The 12444-nt window shown below is 44.8% G+C and overlaps 1 pseudogene; it reads right to left on the bottom strand.

The window, feature by feature from the left end:
• Nucleotides 1-8011: 8011 nt before the first annotated feature.
• LOC147702353 (U6 spliceosomal RNA) lies at nt 8012-8107 on the bottom strand (annotated as a pseudogene).
• Nucleotides 8108-12444: the final 4337 nt, after the last annotated feature.

Genomic DNA, 12444 nt, shown 5'->3' with positions numbered 1-12444 from the left:
AAAACTAAACGTTTGTATTTACAAGCCTGTTTCTTTTTATAGGCAATACATGTTTATGCTTTGATGCACTTTCATTCCCATTTGAATTTGAAATTTGAATTTGAATTTTTAAAGATCTATAGAGCGCACGTTCACTATGCAGTTTCTTGGCGCTGGAGGGATTCCTGGGCAAGGGAGAATACAGAGGACTATAGACAAAAAGCCTGCTGGAACAAAAAAGTCTTAAGGGTCCTACGGAACTCCATATAGGAGGGGGAGAGTGTTCCAGAAGGTGGGCGCAAGGACCGAGAATTTCTGGCCTCCCGATCTTTGTTTCTTGAAGCGGGGAATGACTAATAGGGATTTAGTAGATGAGCGTAGATCTCTAGAAGGGCAGTAGTTGGTAATGGCAGAGTTGATAAAAGCAGGAGCCGTGCCCGCCCAAGCTTGAAAAGTAAGGCAACCAAGTTTGAAAAGGGCCCGTTGTTTGATGGGAAGCCAATGAAGAGCAATGAGGAGGGGTGAGGAGTGGTGAAATTTAGATAGGCCATGTACCAGGCGGGCTGCCTGGTTCTGCACCAGCTGAAGGCGTTGAACTGCATAGGCGGGAGCACCATTATAAATAATGTTCCCATAGTCGATCTTAGATAAGACCATGGCCATTACAATCAGTTTGAGTGCAGAGGGAGAGAAAAACCGGGATACTTTCCTAATAATACGCAGGGTAAAGAAACAGGAAGAAACAACAGAACTAATGTGGGAGTGAAGTGTCAAATGATGATTGAGTGTGATACCGAGGGTCTTAACTGAATGAGAAGGAGTGGGAGGTGGACCAAGAGAGGGGGGCCAAAATGAAGGAGACCAAGGGTTTCCACTGCCACCAGTCAGAATCAGCTCTGTTTTATCCGGGTTGAGTTTAAGGTGGTTCGCATTCATCCAATCCCAGATAAACAGCATGACAGACTGGAAGGCAGTGATACCTAATGAGGGGGAGGAGAAATTAAAAATAAGTTGGAGGTCATCAGCATAGTTGTAAACTGTGAACTCCATTTGTTGCAATGCAAAAATAAGAGGGAAAATATAAAGGTTAAATAAAAGGGGAGAAAGAGAAGAGCCCTGAGGGATGCCGCATTGCACCCTGCGAGGTGGGGCAGAGAATTCGGCCAGGTGGACAGCCTGAGTGGGGTCAACCAGGAAGGAGCCTATCAAGGCCAATACTTGTCCCCCTATGCCCGCCGCCTTGACACAGGACAAAAGGATGGAGTGGTCCACCGTGTCAAAAGCGGTGGACAAATCCAAGAGGACCAGGGCCTGAGGGGTATTGGTATCGAGCCCCTCCCTGAGTTGGTCCATGACCGAAATGACCACCTTCTCAGTAGAGTGGCGGGGACGAAAGCCCGCATGGCAGGGTGCAAGGTAGTTACTGTCCTCTATGAAGGCGCTGAGCGCCTGGTTGACATGGGACTCAGCTACCTTTCCCAGATAAGGGAGAAGATATATAGGGCGATAGTTTGCCGGGGAGGAGGGGTCCACCCCTGTTTTTTTTAGTATTGGGAGGATTATAGCAGTCTTGAAAGGGGCAGGGACGAAGCCATGCGTGAGGCAATCATTGAGGATGGTAAGGACAGGGGATGGGCATTCAACAAAGATCTGACGGAGAATGCGCGCCGGGCAGATGTCAGCTGGAGAGCCCGACTTGACACGCCTAAGTAAGGGGGACAGGGATTCTCTAGTAAGTGCGGGGATGGAGGTAAGGGACAAATTATTACCAGGTGGTTGGGGGTAGGTGAAAGTAGGCGAAGGGGAGGGAATGTTGGCTTTAATACAAGCTATTTTATCAATGAAAAACTCGTAAAGCGAGTCGCATAGGGCCTGAGAGGGGGGGATCTTGGGAAGAGTTCTGTCCGATGATGCCAGCTCGTGGACGGTGGCAAAGATCTCATGCGGCTGGCATTCTGCAGCTAGAATACGCCCCGAAAAATATTCTGTCTTAGCTGCCAGGATGGCTTGTGTATATTATTATAGTAGTATAGTACTGTCTCCGGGTCGGGCAATATGCTCTTCTCCAAGCTCGTTCAGCCTGCCGTAACTCCAGTTTCTTAGCTTTAAGGCCAGGGCTGAACCACTTGTTGGCATTGTGGGTGCGGTTGATGGTAATCCGTTTCAGAGGGGCCGCTAGGTCGCAGGTTTTGGTAAGCCAGCGATCTAGGATGGTAGCCTGGGAGTGTGGAGTCAAGCCCGATGGATCCGGGCAGGTGGCAGCTAACGAGTTGCACAAAGATGGAATGTCGACTCGATTCCAATTCCTTGCCCAGGTGTTTTTAGGGCAAGAAGGAAAAGCGAGCATGGAGTGATTAGACCATGCACAGGGCGAAATAGTTGGAACGGAAGTCGGGATGTTTAATGTCCATATCTGATCAAGAATGTGGCCCCGGATATGGGTAGGACCTTGAACGTGCTGGGTGAAGTTGAGGCTGAGAAGCAGTTGAGTAAAATCCTTGGATTTGGTATCCTCAGCGGGTCAGTAGGCCAGAAATTAAAGTCTCCCAGAACGAGAACAGAGGCACTATTGACTGCTAAGGTGACCAATAAGTCCTGGAAGGCAGAGAGAAAACCGGGGGATGGCTGGGGTGGCCGATATGTTAATACACAGGTAATTGGGATCTTGAAAGAAGTAGAGCGCACTACGAGACAATCGGCTGCTGGTATCATGGGCGATGGAAGTATCTGAAAATGGAGTCCCTTGCGGGCAATCAAGGCTACCCCGAAGCCTTCTCTCTCCTCTGATCGATCTGCACGGAGCATAGAGTAGTGGGGCGGGAGGGCCGCCAGGATGCTCGGTAGGGAGTCAGACCTATACCATGTTTCGGTTAAAAACAATAGGTCCGGGGAGTTGGAATCTAAAAGATCAAATATTTCGGTCTGGTGCTTGACGGCTGACCTCGTGTTCAGAAGGAGGGCAGCAGTGGGGGGGGGACGGGTGTGATAGACTTAGGCGAGGCGATGCCAAGGTCTTGAACATAAGACAATGTTCAGTGGCCAATTTTTATTGAGGGAGCACATTTGTTTGGGACTATATGTTAAAAATCGCGCATAGTTGTGTGCCCCTTGCCCCGGTTGATGTCCCAATAAATAACACGCTATGAATGCCATGTACCAAATGCCATTTGCGTGCATGAGCTTTGCTTATGTTTTCCAATTCACATTCACTTGCTCTCAATGCTATGCTATGTACCCAATGTCTAAGGATAGTATGGTAAGTTCTTTTTGGAAATGAGTTCAATACATATGTTATCTTAGTTGAGGTTAGCAGCGAGCGTGAATATTTGTTAGCTTCTGAATTGCATGTTTACGTGCTCTTAATGGTATGCTATGTACTAAGTGCGTAAGAAAAGCATAGCGACTTTTTGTTCTTATTTATTTTTTTAAATATACTATCTTACTTGATGTCAGCAGTGAGCCCCTATGTACTGACTTTGTTAGGCTAGTAGATTAAATTACGTCACATAAATATCTAAACAAATCAGAATATTTTGCCAGCGTCAAATGTATTCACATGTAGCAAGGCTATACATTTGCACAACGGTTTTTGTGTAAAACAATGTTTCTTTTTAATGCCTTATTTAAAGTGATGGGAAAAACAGCTCTAGACAAAATGGACATATTGCCGCACTTCCTGTACCTTATGTAAAGTTCGATATATGAAATCCTTTGTCATGTTTTCACGTGCTGTACAGTTTTATGTAAAAAACAACATCAACTGTGGTTTTTGCATTTGTCACCCCGAGTGGGATGGGTATGCTCAGACGTGAGTCCCATGCTCTCCACACCACTGGATTCAAGCAAGCCGGGCTGAAGACGGCTGGAATGCCAGAAACCGGTCCTTGAAAGCTTGTTTCCGGTCCAGGGAAGGCATAGCTTGGAAGTTCGGGCTGGACTGTTCCCATGAGGCACAGGGTCAGACTGATTTGCATATGGCCATGTCCGAACTGGGGTGGTGTGGAGTGCAAAAAATGATGGATTTAGGCCCAGATCTCGGTACTGGGGTGAATGTATGACATTGTTCTGCATTCTGTCCATCAACTGTGGTTTTTGCATTTGTCACCCTGAGTGGGATGGGTATGCTCAGACGTGAGTCCCATGCTCTCCACACCACTGGATTAAAGCAAGCCAGGCTGAAGACGGCTGGAATGCCAGAAACCGGTCCTCGGAAGCTTGTTTCCGGTCCAGGGAAGGCATGGCTTGGCAGTTCAGACTGGACTGTTCCCATGAGGCACAGGGTCAGACTGATTTGCATATGGCCATGTCTGAACTGGGGTGGTGTAGAGAGCAATAAAACAATGGATTTAGGCCCAGATCTCCGTACTGGGGTGAATGTATGACATTGTTCTGCATTCTGTCCATCAAATGTGGTTTTTGCATTTGTCACCCCGAGTGGGATGGGTATGCTCAGACGTGAGTCCCATGCTCTCCACACCACTGGATTCAAGCAAGCCGGGCTGAAGACGGCTGGAATGCCAGAAACCGGTCCTCGGAAGCTTGTTTCCGGTCCAGGGAAGGCATGGCTTGGCAGTTCGGGCTGGACTGTTCCCATGAGGCACAGGGTCAGACTGACTTGCATATGGCCATGTATGAACTGGGGTGGTGTGGAGTGCAAAAAAACGATGGATTTAGGCCCAGATCTCTGTACTGGGGTGAATGTATGACATTGTTCTGCATTCTGTCCATCAACTGTGGTTTTTGCATTTGTCACCCCGAGTGGGATGGGTATGCTCAGACGTGAGTCCCATGCTCTCCACACCACTGGATTCAAGCAAGCCGGGCTGAAGACGGCTGGAATGCCAGAAACCGGTCCTCGGAAGCTTGTTTCCGGTCCAGGGATGGCATGGCTTGGCAGTTCGGGCTGGACTGTTCCCATGAGGCACAGGGTCAGACTGATTTGCATATGGCCATGTCTGAACTTGGGTGGTGTGAAGTGCAAAAAAACAATGGATTTAAGCCCGGATCGCTATACTGGGTGAATGTATGACATTGTTCTGCATTCTGTCCATCAACTGTGGTTTTTGCATTTGTCACCCCGAGTGGGATGGGTATGCTCAGACGTGAGTCCCATGCTCTCCACACCATTGGATTCAAGCAAGCCGAGCTGAAGACGGCTGGAATGCCAGAAACCGGTCCTCGGAAGCTTGTTTCCGGTCCAGGGAAGGCATAGTTTGGCAGTTCGGGCTGGACTGTTCCCATGAGGCACAGGGTCAGACTGATTTGCATATGGCCATGTCTGAACTGGGGTGGTGCGGAGTGCAAAAAAAAGATGGATTTAGGCCCAGATCTCTGTACTGGGGTGAATGTATGACATTGTTTTGCATTCTGTCCATCAACTGTGGTTTTCGTACGGTTTTATGTGGCATGATTATGGTCTGAAAAACGGAAGACAATTAGCCTAGAAACGCTATAAACAATAGTACAGCACAAGCAACAGCAGTGCAAGCTTCCATAATATGAAAATAGTACAGCACAGGCAGCAGCACTGCAAAAGCAGCACTGCAAACTTCAATTATATAAAAAATAGTGCCACAGGCACAGCACCACTCAATGCCACAGCACCACTCAACACCACAGCACCTCTCAACACCACAGCACCCCTCAATACCACAGCACCCCCTCAACGCCACAGCACCCCTCAATGCCACAGCACCCCTCAATGCCACAGCACCACTCAACGCCACAGCACCACTCAATGCCACAACACCACTCAACGCCACAGCACCACTCAGCGCACAACATCCCTCAACGTCACAGCATCACTCAACGTCACAGCATTACTCAACATCACAGCATCACTCAACGCCACAGCATCACTCAATGCCACAGCATCACTCAACGCCACAGCATCACTCAGCACCACTCAACGCCACAGCACCACTGAATGCCACATCATCACTCAGCACCACTGAATGCCACAGCATCAATCAGCACCACTGAACACCACAGCATCACTCAGCACCACTGAAGGCCACAGCATCACTCAGCACCACTGAACGCCACAGCATCACTGTGTGCAACCACTCAACAACAACTGGTTCTAATTGAGGGTGGGCGTAAAATCCGTTTCGCGGGCGAATTTGCGGATATTCCGCGATTTCGCGATCCGCGAATCTCGCGAAATCGCGGTAAAATCCGCGAATCAGCGGGGACGAATTTTCAGCCAAGCAAGGGTTACAGCAGCAGGTGCAAAAGTTGAACCTAACTTCTTTGTAACCTTTTACAAAAGGGTTACAAACAAATTAACTTCAACTTGGACACCTGCTGCAAATTGCTTCCTGGCGTCTCGTTGCCTACTTGCAACTATTCTCTGACCCTGCTCTGACCCTTGAAGCAGGGTCAGAGAATAGTTACAAGTAGGCAACGAGGCACCTGTCCAAGGAATTAAACCTCATCAGGAAGCACTTACAGATATAAAAAACAGGAAGAAGGGAGAGGATGGCAAATACACCCATTTTGAGTTGTCAGGAGGGGTTAAACTAAAAGAGACCTTTACAGCACAATTTTCATATGCATTTTGCTAAAAATAAAAAGCTGTATGTTCTGTAGGGGCAACTCAGGAATCTGGCCCTTCAGAGATCCGGCCTCTCTTTCTTTCTCTCGTTCTCTCTCTCCCTCTCTCTTTGCCTTTCTTTCTCTCTCTTTCTATCTATCTATCTATCTATCTATCTATCTATCTATCTATGTCTCTCTCCCTCTCCCATAAACGACTGCATGGGTAACTTCGCTATGCAAGCGGCTCGCGAAGACGCAAAATGCCCCGCGAACATGCAAAAAACCCCGCGAACACGCAAAAAACCCCGCGAACACGCAAAAACACAAAAATCCGCAAATTCGCACAAATTTGTGAATTTTGCGGATCGCGAATTCGCAAATCCGCAAATTCGCGGATTGCAAATTCGCAAAATTCACCCATGCTTAGTTCTAATATGTTCTCTCAATGTTTCAAGCTTTATTACAAATGTCACAAAAAGATGTTAATATTTCACTTCTGTTCCTGGATTTTCATCACAATAAAATACACTGAACCTAATCTTCCCAAAAGTTATTTACAAAAGTGTAAGCTATCGCCATTATAATTTACAAAAAGTTTTAATTAAGTATTAATTATTAAAAAAAATAAAAGCCATTGTTATTTGTAATATTAATACATCAAAGTCATGTAAATACAACACATATTGCATTACAAATGCTATAGGTGTCGCGTTTGCGAAAAGTTAAAACTATTGGCATTGTAAATGACAAAGCTATTAATTTAGCTATTTTCAAAACCAACACATAAATAAAATATTTGTCACTTACAATACCAATAGCTCAAACTTTCCTAATGCGAGACCTATTGCATTCCAAATGCTTGTTCTCTCTAACCTCTGTTGCACCTCATGCACAGCCTGTGTTTTTCACTTTCGGTAGTGCACATCCTATGCCTGTGTCTCGTGGTGTTTACCCATGCTTGTATCTGTCTCTTCAGAGCACATTGCGCGCCTTTCAGCAGCGTGGCGGCCGGTAACTGTCTCGTTACTTGTATTATCAGAAGGGGCTTAAAAATCGTGACGATTTTAAACTGAGGGGAGGAATCACACGTAGGCCTCTGTGGACACCAGGCGCGCACAAAGACTCATGGCAAACATTCAACCCAGGGCAGCACAATCAGCATATCAGCAGAACATCTCCAACCTCCCGCCTTTGAAAACATCCTGCGCCAGTCAATAATAGTACCTAAAAACATACAGATGGGAATATGAAAATACATTTCACCTTAGTGACACTGTCGACCAAAACTATTTGTTTAAGTAAAAAAAAGCATACAGTATCAGTCATGAAATAACTACTCTATTTATATTCTTATGTTATATCTCGTCTGTACAATACCATAGACAAATATTTTAAAATGAAAGTTATAGCTCCTCTTTTCATGTCAAAAGAAGGACGTAATTATATAGGACGGCAGTTATGCAGCTCAGACATACAGTGATAATTAATTGATGATAAATATCGAAAAACATTCACGAATTTGGTGTCATCCTTGCACAGGGGCCATGCTGATTTCTGTATGGTTCCAATAAAGTCTAATTTTCAAACAATTCCTTACTAAGAGTGTCTGCATCAAAGTAAAAACTGTGGGAATAATGCTTGTGGTACTTTCCTAAATAAAATAAACTAAGATTCTTCAAAGAAAAAGAAAATGTGGACGTTCGAAAAAAACAGCTTTACATCAATTGCATCGCAGGTGCACTAATGGTATGCAAGTTTTAAAAATGACATATCTGCCTAGGCTGGTCGTACTGCTCAGCTGGCAAAACACGTGTGACTGCAAGACCTATGGAAAGAACTATGGAGGAGATGAACTTCCGTTAAATTGTCATGGTGCTGTTTAATACATTCCAAGGTGAACCAGTTGAAAGTGTCTCACCGAATTGGTTAATGTCTCATTCTGCTGGTTAATTGTACCTCGTGAATTTGGTTAATGATGTCTCAGGGAACTGGTTAATAGATACTACTGCTTAATAGTGATTCTCAAGAAACTGGTTAGTCGTGCCTCAAGAAATTGATTAATGGTGACTCAATTAACTGGTTAATAGATTCTAATTGAGCTGGTTACACGTATAATTAAGTGTCTCAAGAAAATGGGTGACAGTGTCTGAGAAATCTTGCTAATAGTGTCTCACAGATTATGCAAAGTCCTGCAGAACTGGTTATTAGAATATCATGCAATTAGTTAATAGTGTCACAGGGAATAGTTTAATAGTGTGTCATGGTTGCGCTCGCGATGTAACACTTATCAACTTTTTACGCCCCATCTCTTTCAAATGTCACCAGCCGCCCCTGAATTTAAATCGAAGATAAAGAAAGAAACAACTAAAATAGGAAAGGGGGCATCAGGGCCATGCAACTTATAGCTAGAGTACTAAGGCTACATACAAGATAACAAAAAAGGAGCACAGTTAAAGCTGAGTGCAGTGCAAAGCAGTATATCTGACAGACGGTCAGTTGTCCAGACAATCAGCCAGTCAATAAAAAGGGAAGAGTGGTAGTGACATAAACATAGGAAGGAAGGTGGACATTTGGGGACTGGCTTAAAATAAAAGAAAGAAGAAATACCTTACCAAAAACAGCAGAAAGACAATTTGCTTACCACTCATCATAGCACCAGCTGCTCCCCTTCTCATCCTTGGTCCACCTCCTCTGCATTATTCGGCGTGAGTAGGTTGAGGTTGTGGACAAAAACAAAAGGCACTTTTTTTAGTAATAATACTATCTACCAACGAAGGTATTTGAAAAAGTTAAAAACACCACACCTAAAAAATCTGAAATTATTGCTAGAGGAAGTAGAAAGAAAAGGGACTGGACAATAAAAATGCAAAAGAGGGTTAAGGAAGAGTTTGATGCCACAGTCATAAAAAAGAAGGCCAAGAAGAAAAAAAATAAACAAGACAGAATGAAGTAGGCTGCAAAAAATAAACACAAAGAAGTTTGCTGGTTTAACGGATACTAAAGTAGGTAAGGGGAAGTTAGGCAACCTAAGATAGCAAGAGAATAGAGATTGTCAGGAGATTCATTGATAAATCCAATATGGTTAGATAAAACGATGAATCACTAGTACCAGAGGAATGTCTCGCAAAGTTCTGTGGGCTGCAGCCTTGGCTTTCCTGGCCCTCATCTTGGGTGTTGCTGAATGGAGGAAAAAAAATGTTTAGAATTTACAGGCAAACAAATCTACGACTTAATTACCCACTACTATTCCTCCATTTAACTTCTGTTCTAAAATAGTCACATGTCCCTAAAATGGTTAACTGCAAGTGAGATTGTTCTTCTACTATCTACATACATTTTCACTATTGTCACAATCTTTTATTGCACCTCAGAGAGATTGAGACTGTGCAGCGGCAGAAGAGAACCAACAAAGGAGCCCCATCAATCAGATGATCTGACTTTCCTCCTCAATTCCTGCTCATCAATCTGTGTAAGCAGTACGACTCATTTGACGTCCACTCCCAGGATTACAGTCCGAAATCTGAGTCCTGACTGACACTATCTCTGACATGCCCCAATAGATTCACTGGACCACATGCAGTACCAATTTGCAATCACAAATATAGCACCACTCTTTAATTATAGTAAAGACAGTGGACGAGGCAAGAAAAGCTGATTTAATGATATAAGACTTGCATCAATGTGTTATGGTTCTAAAATTAACCTTGTTCAATAGTCAACAAAGCTAATTTCAGACTTTAAAGCCATAATGCATTGATGCTATTCAGATGAATAAAATATTCACTATGCAATGGAGTGCTATGCCCACCGCCTTTATTGCAAAGCAGTGGTGAAATCAATATGTGATCAAACGTACTGCTAGATAGTGCCTCCAGCAAAGTAACAAAAATAAAAGCAACATAAAAAAATGTTCAACATCACTTACTCATCGGCTCTGCTACCTCAATCCTGAGCGGGTTCAGTTGGTCCTGCTTATGGTCGATGATACTGGACCAGAGGTGCATAACCTGGCAGTGAGTCTGTCATGCTGCACTTCACTTGATTCCAGCACTCCATCCTCTCCGCAAAGGAGTGCCCCTTGCTGTGCCTGCTGTCTGCTGCCATATTGAGGAGGAGATGGCACCGCACTAAAAAACAAATGTTACCACCTCTTAACAAATATGGCACCGGTTACCCTTGGGGCCTGGCTCTTCTGGAGCGGGCATCCTATGGTGCTGGAACCCTCCTGCACTCTGCCATAGCCATGGCGGGAATTATCGAACCGGCCAGGGAACAGATGAGTTAGATGGAAACGCGCTACTGATGAGAGAACTTCCTCACTAATGGGATGAAAAGAGGAAACTTCAGGATGATTAAATGGAGTGAATTATCAATATATAGATTTGGAGCCTGATGATGTCCAAGTGTGGACAAAATGTGGTAGGCTGATTTATTTATGTTATAATTGGTTTGGATTCAATATTCTGGAAGTATTTGAAATAAATTACAGAATTTTCTACAAATCCAATTTTGTCTATGGACTTGATTTTTACTGAATCATTATACCAATAATAGATTGATTGAAATTTTGTGGAACGAGACGCTCCTTATTATGGAAGTTTGATTATTTGAGGATTGTGGCCTGGTGGCAGTGGGACCACTGAGAGTAGAGCGTTGAACAAATACTATTTTTTGGATCTAACCTAAATTTCTCACCAGTGCCCACATCTCAGCCCTCACCTCCTCCTGAGTTGGATGAATTCACTATATATTGAGTTTTCTCTCACGTAGTGCCCCTACCAATCTGCATTCCTTTTCCTTTTCACTGCCCCTGAAGGACCTCTTGTGCACCATGCCTGTAATATTGGGGGCATATATACACAAGCCCCTATCGCCACAGGAAAATGACTTTTATAAACGTTCCTGTGAGGATAAACCCTCTGCCTTATTTACAAAGCAGCATTTAGTCACTTAGCATGGCTTAACGCTGCCTTGTAAATAAGGTCCCATTTCATGCTACACTTAGCATGAAAAGGGCGTGCAATGGGTGCTGCGGTAGGTGTTCCGCTGCAACACCTATTGATTTTGATGCTGACCCCTATTTACAAGAGTGTCATAAATAGAAGGCTGCACCAGTGACGGCTGCCACATACAAAACATGGTGCGGCTAGGAGAGGGGGCGCAGTGGAGAGTGCGGGAGGAGGCGCAGGGGGAGGCGAGGGACAGTCTAAAATAATAATAAAAAGTTAAACTTAACTGCTGTCGACCAACACTCGCATCGCGCCTAGTTGCTGGGTCTTCCTTGTCCCAGTAGACACTGTGACTATGTCACAGACTCTCTATCCAATCAGCATGTGTATTGGCCTTAGCGGGCTGGAAAGACGACCCATTCAGGTCAGGGAGTCTGTGGGTTTTCTCTAACCAGGCTGTTCTATACAGGCGGGTTAGAGAAACCTAAGTGCACATGTGTGTTTTGGCCGGCCTGATACGGCCTGCCTAACACATATGAGCACTTAAGGAGTGCATGTAGCACTCCTCCCCCCTACCGTGACTCGGACCCACCCCTCCCTGTACATGCTGGCTGAGCCAGTAGCTTAAAGACAATAAAATAAAGAAATATAGTTTTATTTTTTGCTGCTGGCTCTGAGCCTGAGGGATGACGTTCCTCCGCATTGTGGAGGAGCCGCCGCTGGGCATCATCAAAATTAAGACCAGGATAAACCTGGTCTTAACATGGGGAGCCAAGGAGAAATGTTTTATTTCTCCTCATTTTTGCTGTTTCTATATATGCTGCATTGTGCAGCACACATAGAAACAGCAAATTGCTATGAATGATTGTCTATGTGCAGGACGGAGAAACTTCTAAAGTGACGGAGCGTGGCGTTAGTAGTTTTGGAGCTAACCCTCGCTCCACCACTTTCTTATAGATATGCCCTATGTATTTTAACA

This window comes from Lissotriton vulgaris, chromosome 7, assembly GCF_964263255.1.
Source record: "Lissotriton vulgaris chromosome 7, aLisVul1.2, whole genome shotgun sequence".
Lineage (NCBI taxonomy): Eukaryota > Metazoa > Chordata > Amphibia > Caudata > Salamandridae > Lissotriton > Lissotriton vulgaris.
This window is presented reverse-complemented; position numbering and strand designations above follow the sequence as displayed.